The sequence below is a fragment of the Ailuropoda melanoleuca genome, chromosome 6 (genome assembly GCF_002007445.2).
Source record: "Ailuropoda melanoleuca isolate Jingjing chromosome 6, ASM200744v2, whole genome shotgun sequence".
Classification (NCBI taxonomy): domain Eukaryota; kingdom Metazoa; phylum Chordata; class Mammalia; order Carnivora; family Ursidae; genus Ailuropoda; species Ailuropoda melanoleuca.
This window is the reverse complement of record NC_048223.1, coordinates 36,725,199-36,734,131: the sequence shown is the minus strand read 5'-3', so window position 1 is coordinate 36,734,131 and position 8,933 is coordinate 36,725,199. Positions and strand designations below refer to the sequence as shown.

The 8,933-nt window shown below is 55.3% G+C and overlaps 1 protein-coding gene across 3 annotated transcripts in view; it reads right to left on the bottom strand.

Moving 5' to 3' along the window:
* SCN5A (sodium voltage-gated channel alpha subunit 5) overlaps positions 1–8,927 on the bottom strand; it is a 93,320-nt gene extending 84,393 nt beyond the window's left edge. For all 3 annotated transcript variants that reach the window (XM_034662225.1, XM_034662226.1, XM_034662224.1), the window contains exon 1: positions 8,858–8,927. The gene's annotated coding sequence lies outside the window, so the exon portion shown is untranslated. The remainder of the gene's footprint in view (positions 1–8,857) is intronic.
* Between the last annotated feature and the right edge of the window lie 6 nt (positions 8,928–8,933).

Genomic DNA, 8,933 nt, shown 5'->3' with positions numbered 1-8,933 from the left:
GGCTGTGGGTGGTTGTGCAGGCTGGAGCCACAGGTTGGGAGGGGGGTGGGGGAGAGGGGGGCAGCGGGAGGGGTCGACAGCATCCCTCCAGCCCCGGCAATTATCTGCACAGTCCGGGCTCTCCCAGGGTAACAGCCTGGACAAAGGCTCAGTGGGGGTGCCAGCTGGTGCTCCTGGCCTGTGCATTCAGGTCCTTGCTCCCAGATCAAAGGCACATTGGCACGTCCTTGTGCAGGGCCTCAGCTAACCGGCTCCCTGCAGGCTCCGCTCCTCTGAGGCTGCACAGGCATTAACTCTGTCTAGTCTGGAGCCCGATCTTTGGGGAGGACGATCCCGAGGGGGCTTTCCTTCTCCACTCCCAATCCCAGACCCCAGCAATCTGGGGAAGTCCTGCAGAATCCCCCCCTCCATCCCTTCTGGAGGCGAACACGCCCACCCCAGAAGCCGGGGATGCCCTCATTTGCATGCATTTGCATCTCATTTATTCCAATGCTCAAGCTGAAGCCGAGGCTAATTCAGCTGACAAGAAAACCCCACCCGCTTGCTCTGCCTAAGTGATTCCCAGGCAGGATAAAATGGGGTCCCTGAGACCAAGCCCCTCCCTCTGGAGTGGGAGCTGAGGGGAGAGCTGGAATGGGGCGGGGGCACCTTTGGCTTGAACCCTGGATTCAGCCACAGCCCCTGTTTTTTCACACTCCTCCTTCCTCACAGTAAGGACAGGGCCCTATGGGGGCTTGGAAGCCGCTCATTCATCTCCAGTTCCGTGGTGTTGCTGGTGCCAGGTCAGGGGAACTGCAAACTCCCCAGGTCATTCAGGGCCCCCTCCACAAGGCACATGGCATCCACTTTCCTCCAGGCCTGAGTCTGCCTTGTAACCCATTTATTGCTTCATGCACAGGGGGTCTGTAACGTTAGGCCGGGACACTGAGATGTGACTCAAGGCCCAGGGCTGCCTAGGGACCCCAGGTCTCCAGGGTGGGGGCCTGGAGGATCCACTATGCGACCACACAACTCAGAACTCAGAGAGCTGGCTCAGTCAACCAGGGTGCTGCTGCCCCAGACCTTGGACCATCTATACCCACACACTACACACAGCTGGGCCAGAAACATGCCCACCTGTGGCCCAGGAAGCACCCAGCTGGCACACAGGTGCCCATGAGACGGCAATCAGCATCTTAAGCCTCCAGCCCCGTTTCTTCCAGCTCATTTTTCTTAACACCTGGGCTAAAAAAAAAAAAAAAAGTTTTCCCAGGGGAATGGTGCACTGATGCCATGGCAACCCAAGCATTTATGGAGGACCTACTGTGTGCACTGAGGGGGACAAAAATGCCCTAGAGAAACCTGGGGGGCTTAGGGGTCCTTAGCCCCCAGAGAGAGATAAGCCAATCCACCCATATACAAAATCTATGCCACAAAATTGTCTGTGAGACAGTATGGGCACATCTGCAATCCTTTTCCCCCAATACTCTTTGAAATTGATGTATAATATATATATATAAGAAAATGCACAGATTTTAGGTGTATAGGTGAATGAGTTTTAACAAACGTATATACTTGTGTACCTACCACCTCAATTAAGATAGTAAACACTCCCACCACCCCAGAAAGTTCCCTAGTGTCGGCTTCTGGCCAACTTTTCTGATTTCTATCACCAGAGATTAGTTTGGCTTGTTCTAGAACTTCGCATATATAGAAGCATACTGTATGGGCTGTTTGCGTCAAATGTTCCCGCTCGACATAATGCTCCCGAGACTTTTACTTTGTATTTGTCTATGACTGCCATCTGAGTTCCCTTTGCAATGCACTGTGACCACACGTGACCCAGCTGGGGACAAGTCCTTAACTCAATCATAAAAGGCGAGGACTGGAAAAGACCTGAAGTCCAGCTCTCTCTGGGGACAGCCGCCCCCGGGGGATCCTTAGGGAGTATTTTTCTCTCCTTCCCTCAGACATTTCCTGAAACAGAAACTCAGCAATTATACATCTAACAGGCACCCAGCTCAGCAAGCGAGTGGGGGCTTTCCCTGGGTTTCCACTTTTGTTAGCAATAGCTGTCGCTTTATTTAACTGGCAGTCTGTGCCGCATCCGACCCACCACAGTGGTGGTGGTGGTGGCGCTGCAAACGGCCAGCCCAGCTCCTGTGCCTTCTTTTGCTCAAGTCTGGCTGTGGTGGGTGGGCCTCTGCCCCCTGCCTCCCCACACCCCCGCACCAGCTGGGTGTCATTTGGCTGGGGGTGGGGGACTAGACTCAGGGGCTGGGATTCTTCCCAGGGGCCCCGAGGCAGGCAGCAGCGCTGGGCAGCAAAGGGCAGGCACTTTGGCTCTGAGGGGCTTTTTGGACCCCTTCGCTGCTACTGGCCCAGGTCGATGAGGCTGGGGCTTTGATGGCCACGCAGGAAGTATTGATGGGGCTGGGCTGGCCCCTCCCATGGTCTGATGTTCCCCCATCTTAGATCCCCCAGCCTGGCCAGATGGAGGGATGGCTAATGCAGCCCGAGGACTGAAATCAGCGCCTCAAGCCAAACCTCTCACTGCCCCGCCATCCCTTTGAACACTGTCTCTTGAGCCAGGAGCCAGGCCCTTCCTTCACACAGGACTTCGAGGAATCAATACCTGCCAGAAAGGCATTTACCACCCTCTTGATGCCAGGAAGAGCCTTTCTACTGTTCAAAATCCATTCCCAGAACGCACGGGGACTGCCTGGGCAAGGCCTGGGTTAGCCCCGCCCGCATGCCCGAGTGACCTTGAGCCTAGAGGCTGACCAGGACTGGCCCTCGGCCTCCAGGGCTGTAAGGAGAGGAGCACACGCCCCGGGGATGACAACAGCGGGATTTCCAAGTGGGTGAAGGACCTTCCCGCAGCCATACAGCTGCCATGAGAGCGGCTCCGTCCTTTCCCTTGCTTAACACCCCTGTGGGGGAGCGACTTCCCACTGCCTCCCTGGAGATTTAGTCAAAAGAAGAAGCTGAAGAGGAGAAAGAAAGAACTGAACTCCAGACGCAGAGCATAAACGCTCTCTTCCCACAACAGGCCCGCGAACAGTCTGATCCCTTTCCCCTCTCCAAATTCTGTGCCTCTTCCCTGGCTGGGCTCTAATCTCACCTCCTCCAGGCACACTCCCCTGGCAGCTCTGGGCCACCCTGACTTCCACCGGGGATGTGCGTGTGCATGTGTGTGTGTGCATGCGTGTGTGTACATGCGCCCGCGGAGCCCCCAACTCCAGCCATCCATCTCCACTGTCCTGAGCAGCCTTTGCTCTGGCCCCAGGGGTGAACCTGCCGGGCCCCGAGGGTCCTTGGTGTCCTTTCCTGCCTATCCAGAGGAGCAAACAGAGTGAAGATTGGACAAAGAGATTCACAGAACTGTCTCACTAGACTCTAGCTTTAGGGACCACTAAGTTTTCTGTTGGGCTTGGGGCACACCAGATACTCCTCCAGGAAATGAAATTGAAGGTGGGGCAGCTGTGGGTACTCAGCTCCGCAGTCCATGGCCGTGACTCTGCGGGGTCGGGGTAAGGGTGGCCTGGCAGGGGAGGTGACAGAAGTTTCAAAGAGTCCATGAGTCACATGGCTGCAGTGCTCTGCCAGCTGTGGTGCTTGCCCCTGAAAAGCCTGTTTGTGGACTCCCTCTCCCATTTGAGGGTCCCTGGCCCCAAGAATTGACGTGGGGTCTCTAAAAATAGCACCCATTCCATATTGATCATCTTAAAAAGACACAGTATGTTCTAGGCCCACGGAGAGAAGAGTTGTGTCTAAATATAGTCTCATCCCCAGGAACCACTGCCAGCCCCAGGCAGTGGTATAAGCCGTGCATAACAAAAGGGACAGTCTGAAGGGGGCAGGTGATGGAAAGGGTGGCCGTTAGAAACTGAGGCATGGAACCTCTCCATCTCCACCTCATTCTCTCTGCTCCGGCACAGAAGCCAGCCACGCCTCAGGAGCTTGTCGCTGCCTCCGGGCCTTTGCACTTGCAGCTCCCTCTTTATAAAACATTCTTTCTCCAGATTTCCTCTGGATTGGTTCTTCCTTGTTTTTTGTTTGTTTGTTTTAGATTTATTTATTTGAGACAGAGAGAGCGTGCCTGCGAATGGGCAGCAGGGCAGAGGGAGAGAATCTCAAGCAGAACCCCCCACTGAGTGCGGAGCCCTACATGGGGCTCAATGCAGGGCTTGACGCCAGGCTCGATCTCATGACTCATGAGATTATGACCGGAAATCACAAGCCGGGTGCTTAACCAACTGAGCCACCCAGGCGCCCCTGGTTCTTTCTTGTTATTCAGGTCTCAGTTCAGTCTCCTCCTTCAAGAGGCCTTCCCTGACCAGCCAGTCTAGGGTCACTCCTGTCTCATCATCTTGCTTTACTTCCTTCATAGCCCTGGTCATGATCTAAAATTACCTTCTGTATCTATTTGCTTAGTGGTATCCAGTCTGTCTTTCCCCGATAGTATGTAACCTTCATGAGAGCAGTTATTGAATCTGAATTGTACACCTTCTAGAATCTTCCATGGTGCACAGTAGATGCTGAATGTCCTATCCAGGCTCTCCCCCACCACCCCAAGCTGAACCTTGCCTCAGACCACCACTTCAGGCCAGTCTAGGGTGGCAGAGGGCAGTAGGCATCCAGTCCTGGCTTACTCTGTAGACCCCATGCCTGCTTTGCTCTCTGCAGCATCCAGCCTCTGTCCACAAGCTGCCCCCTGGCTTCATCTCTTCTCCTTTCTCTGCCTCCTTCATAGAGTTTGCCACAGGAGTTTGACCCTAGACCCTCTCCTCCTGGTTATCTGCTCTAGGCAACCTCAACGTGCCCCCAAACACTGCTTTCTGGAACACTTTTCTCACAGCAAGATCTCCCACCCCTTCCTGTCGCCCACCCCCAGGAGGAATCACAGTTCCTGGCATCAAAATCCCCTTCTGAGGCACAATTTCAACTCAGACCTCTGGCCCCTCACTGTAAGGAGAAGTATTTTCCCCATAAACACTGCCCATGGGTGCACTGCATGGACACACATGCCTAGAGTCCACTTTGGGCTTTCCCTACAACCTCCCCCTTGACTCCACCCCTGGTCAGCTCTCCTCTATCTTCTTCCTCCCTCTTAAACCATCAAACTCTTGCAAAGAGCTGTCTACACATGCTGTCTCCATGTCCTCACCTCCTGCTCACTCCTGAACCCACTCCAAACTGGCTCCCATTCTCACCAATTCATTCATTCATTCATTCATTCATTCATTCATTCATTCAACAACTAACCGTCTATGCTGGGCACCACATTCTGTAAGTATTAAGGGAGTTTCTGTTGCCTAGGGCCACCAGCACCCACACTGTTCCTCAATCTAACGGACACTCATTTTAAAATTATGCATTCTTCTTGATCCATGCGTGAACTTCTCAGAATGCAACTTCTTCGCTCCAGCAGAAAGAAAGGAAGCAGAAGACTCCCCTTCCTCCAGGACACGCTCTCTCCTTGCTTTCTGTGACACCTCCCACTCCTGGCTTGCCTACTACCTCTCCGACTGCTCCTTCTCAGCCTCCTTTGCCGACTTCTCCAGCCTCGATTGTGGAGTGCCTCAGGGCTCTGGACCAACCCTGTGCTCTTGCACTCTCTACTTCACATAGGGTCACCTGGGTGCTATCAAAATTTCTGATGCCCAGGCCTCACCCTGGAGTCTGATGAATTAAAACCTTGTGGGGTGGAGCCTGGGCATAGGGTTCTTTTATTTTTCAATTTTCAAAAGCTCTCCAAGTGATACTAATATGGCCAGGTTTGAGGACCACTGGTCTGCACTCTTGCTGGACAATCTAACTCACTGCCATGGCTCCCATGGCCAGCCTCTGCCGACGATTCCAAGTTTCCACCTGCGGCCCCCGTCTCCTGCCTGAACACTGGACCCTCCCCTCCAACTGACTGCTGGATGTTGGCATCTCTGTCTGTAAGTACTAAAAGTTCCAATCAGAACCCCGAAACATCCGTCACTTCTCCTTTGTTCTTTATCAAGCTTGCCAACCTGAACTTCACTCTCATAGTGTGGTAGGGTGGTGAGGAATCTCACTTAATGAGCAATCAAAGTTAGGGATGGGAGAAGTGGCGTGTGCCTGAACAGCAAAGACAGTTGGGATATCACAGGTTCTACCACCTGTGATAACCTGACTGCTCCTCTCCTTCAACTGACGGCTCTCATGGTCTGCACTGGCAGGGGAGTATAGCCTAGAGCAGATACACCGATACCGGGCTCAAACCCAAGGCCTCTTACTTAGTAGATGTGTGACAGTGAGCAAGTTATTTAACCTTTTTGGGCCTTTAGTTTGGCCACCTGCAATACTATCATTAGTATGGTCCCACCTCCCGGGTTGATGCAAGGATTCATGAGATGAGCCTTATAAAGTGATTAGTGCCATGCCTGGCTGACAGAAAGCACTCGGTGAATGTTAGCTATTTTTAGTACCATTACTGAGGATAAATTCCCAATTCCTGAGTAGAGCTCACAAGGGCCCCCGTGACTGTGACCTTGGCTTTAGCTTCTGCTCTTCCCTCCCTCGCACCATGAGACCCAATGGGTCGCTGAACTAACAAGTGTGTTGTTTCACAAATCTGCGTTGTACGTGCTGGTCCTGACGGCTAGACTGCAACTTCTCCATCTAGAAAACTCCTATTCATCCTTCAAAACCCACGTGGAAGGTTATTTTTGTTAGAGAGATACTCTTGACTCCTCTGTCCGAAAGTAATCATTCCTCTTTCAGGTGGGCTATGGGGCCACACTTCAATCACTGCGTACCTTTCCAATAACCTTCCCGAGAGTCAGCGGGAACTAGCTTCCTGTGAACAGAACAGAGACTGCCATTGACCACTGTCCCAGGATGTTCCCAGGACTCCCTTCCGGGATGGCTTGGGCACCAGCCTCCTCTGCTCCACAACTCCCAGCTGTCTCTGGTGCTTCCCACCACTCCTTCGAGCTCAGTCTTCATGCTGAGTGAGTCAATTCTGGAAACTTTCCAGGGGAGCTTTGATCACCACACAGAGACGGGCCAAGCACCCCAGAGGCAAAGCCGCTGCCCAGGCCACACGGGGCTGAATGCTGGCTCTCAGCACCCCAGATCCTGGTTCCTTTCTGCTCAGATCCTCTTTGGTCAGTTCTAGCTCATTTTGGGCCCAGGAAGTAGTTCTCAAGGAATCTTCATCCTGAGTGGTGCACCAAATCTACTGACTCCCTAGATGACCTTGGATAAGTCCTTGACCCACCCTCAGCCTCGGTTTCCTCCAGTCCAATGTGGCAGTGATGACAGCAGTAGATTAAAAGTTCAATGGGTCTCATTTCAGCATAGGGCTGGACATTCTAGCATCAACTCTGTGTCCCACAGTCTGGCTGTCCCCTGACCCTCCCCTCCCGATACTCCTGTGACAGCGGCATGGTTTGAGCTATCAGCTTGTGCCACCCTCATTCTGCCCTCCAGCTCCATTACCGCTCACTCACGTGCACCTGCTCAAGTCCAACCGGGAGGAGTTGAAGGCGAGGAGATGGAGTTGAGGAGAGCCGCAGGGGCCTGGGTCCCAGTGGCCTGGGCCTCTGCTACTCGGGGTCCCTCTAGATTCTGAGGGGTTTGGTGGGAATCAGGGAGAGGGCTGAAGCGCTGCCGCATGGTAGGGGTCATATGGTGTGCCTGTCTCTACTGAGCTGTCCAGGCTCACTGAGGAAGGTGACTAGGGTCTCAGCAGAAGGTGGGGAGACAGCTTGGGGGGGGATGAAATGCCAGCCCAGGACCCTAAGAGGAGACTCATCCTGCCCTTGGGGGACTGGTCTCAAGGCTCTAAGAAGAGAAGACTGGCTCCTGCCCCAACCTCAGCCATGGCTTCCTGATTCATCTGTGCACTGGCCTCCAACAGGTGTTTGCAAGGCGGGCCTATGGCCAGGGCCTTGTCCCCAGCATTCCCCCCACCACTACCACTCCACACCTCCAGCCTCCACAAGGCTAGGCACAACCGCTTCCTCCCAGTGCCACCAAAGACGATCAAATAACACAGAGGATGAAAGCCACCTCCCTCCCGTCAAGGCGAGTGGATCTGCCTGGGCCAGAGCGAGAGCGAGGAGGGCAGAGAACTCTCTCCAATCCAGCGCACAGAGATCTCCCTTGTTGTGACACACATGGGGATCTCTCCTCCTTCAAGGCACACAGAGACCAGATGCAGCCCCGTTAGGGCGTCAGAGGGCACAGAGATCTCTTCGTGGTCGAAGCGCGCAGAGATAGGACACACCTTTAGATCTCTGCCCCCTCAGTGCGCAGAGATCTTTCCCAGGTCAGGACCGGCAGCGATCTGGTCCCAGAGAAGACAACCCTAGAGGACGGCTCAGTGGGGCCCAGAGAAAGGGGGTGATTGGCCCCCTCCCCCATTCCCAGCCCTGCTCGGTCGGTTCCCCGGCTCTCTGGACCCACACTCACTGTGCGCCTAGTCGCCGCTCTGACCTTGGGGTCTCCGGCCTCTGGAATCCGGGTCCCAATCCCAGACCCTCCCCGAGCCTGCGCCAGGGTCGGCCGGGAAGCCGGGGCCGCAGCTCCTCCTCCCCCGGCCCTCGACAGCGCACCGGGAAACCCGGAAGGAAAGGGATGGGGAGGGGGCGCACGGCGATTACAGACGCTCCCCTCCCCCCGGGGAATCCCCTCCAGCCCGGCGGATCTGCACCCTTTCTTCTCCCCCTCCCAGCCTCGGGGGCTGCGATGGGGGAGGGAACTGCCGGGCGCACTCGGGGCAGGGGAGGGGGTGCGCAGGGGCTGGAAGCTCCGACCCTCGGGGAGGAAAGTTGGGCGGCGGCAGGCGGAGGGGGCTCCGGCCGGGCCGGGGCTCCCTGGCGCCGGGGCGCTCGCTCACCTGCTGGTCCCCCGGCCCGGGCCCCGGGATGGGCGGCTGAGGCTCGGCGCGGACTCGGCTTGGCGCGGGGCTCAGG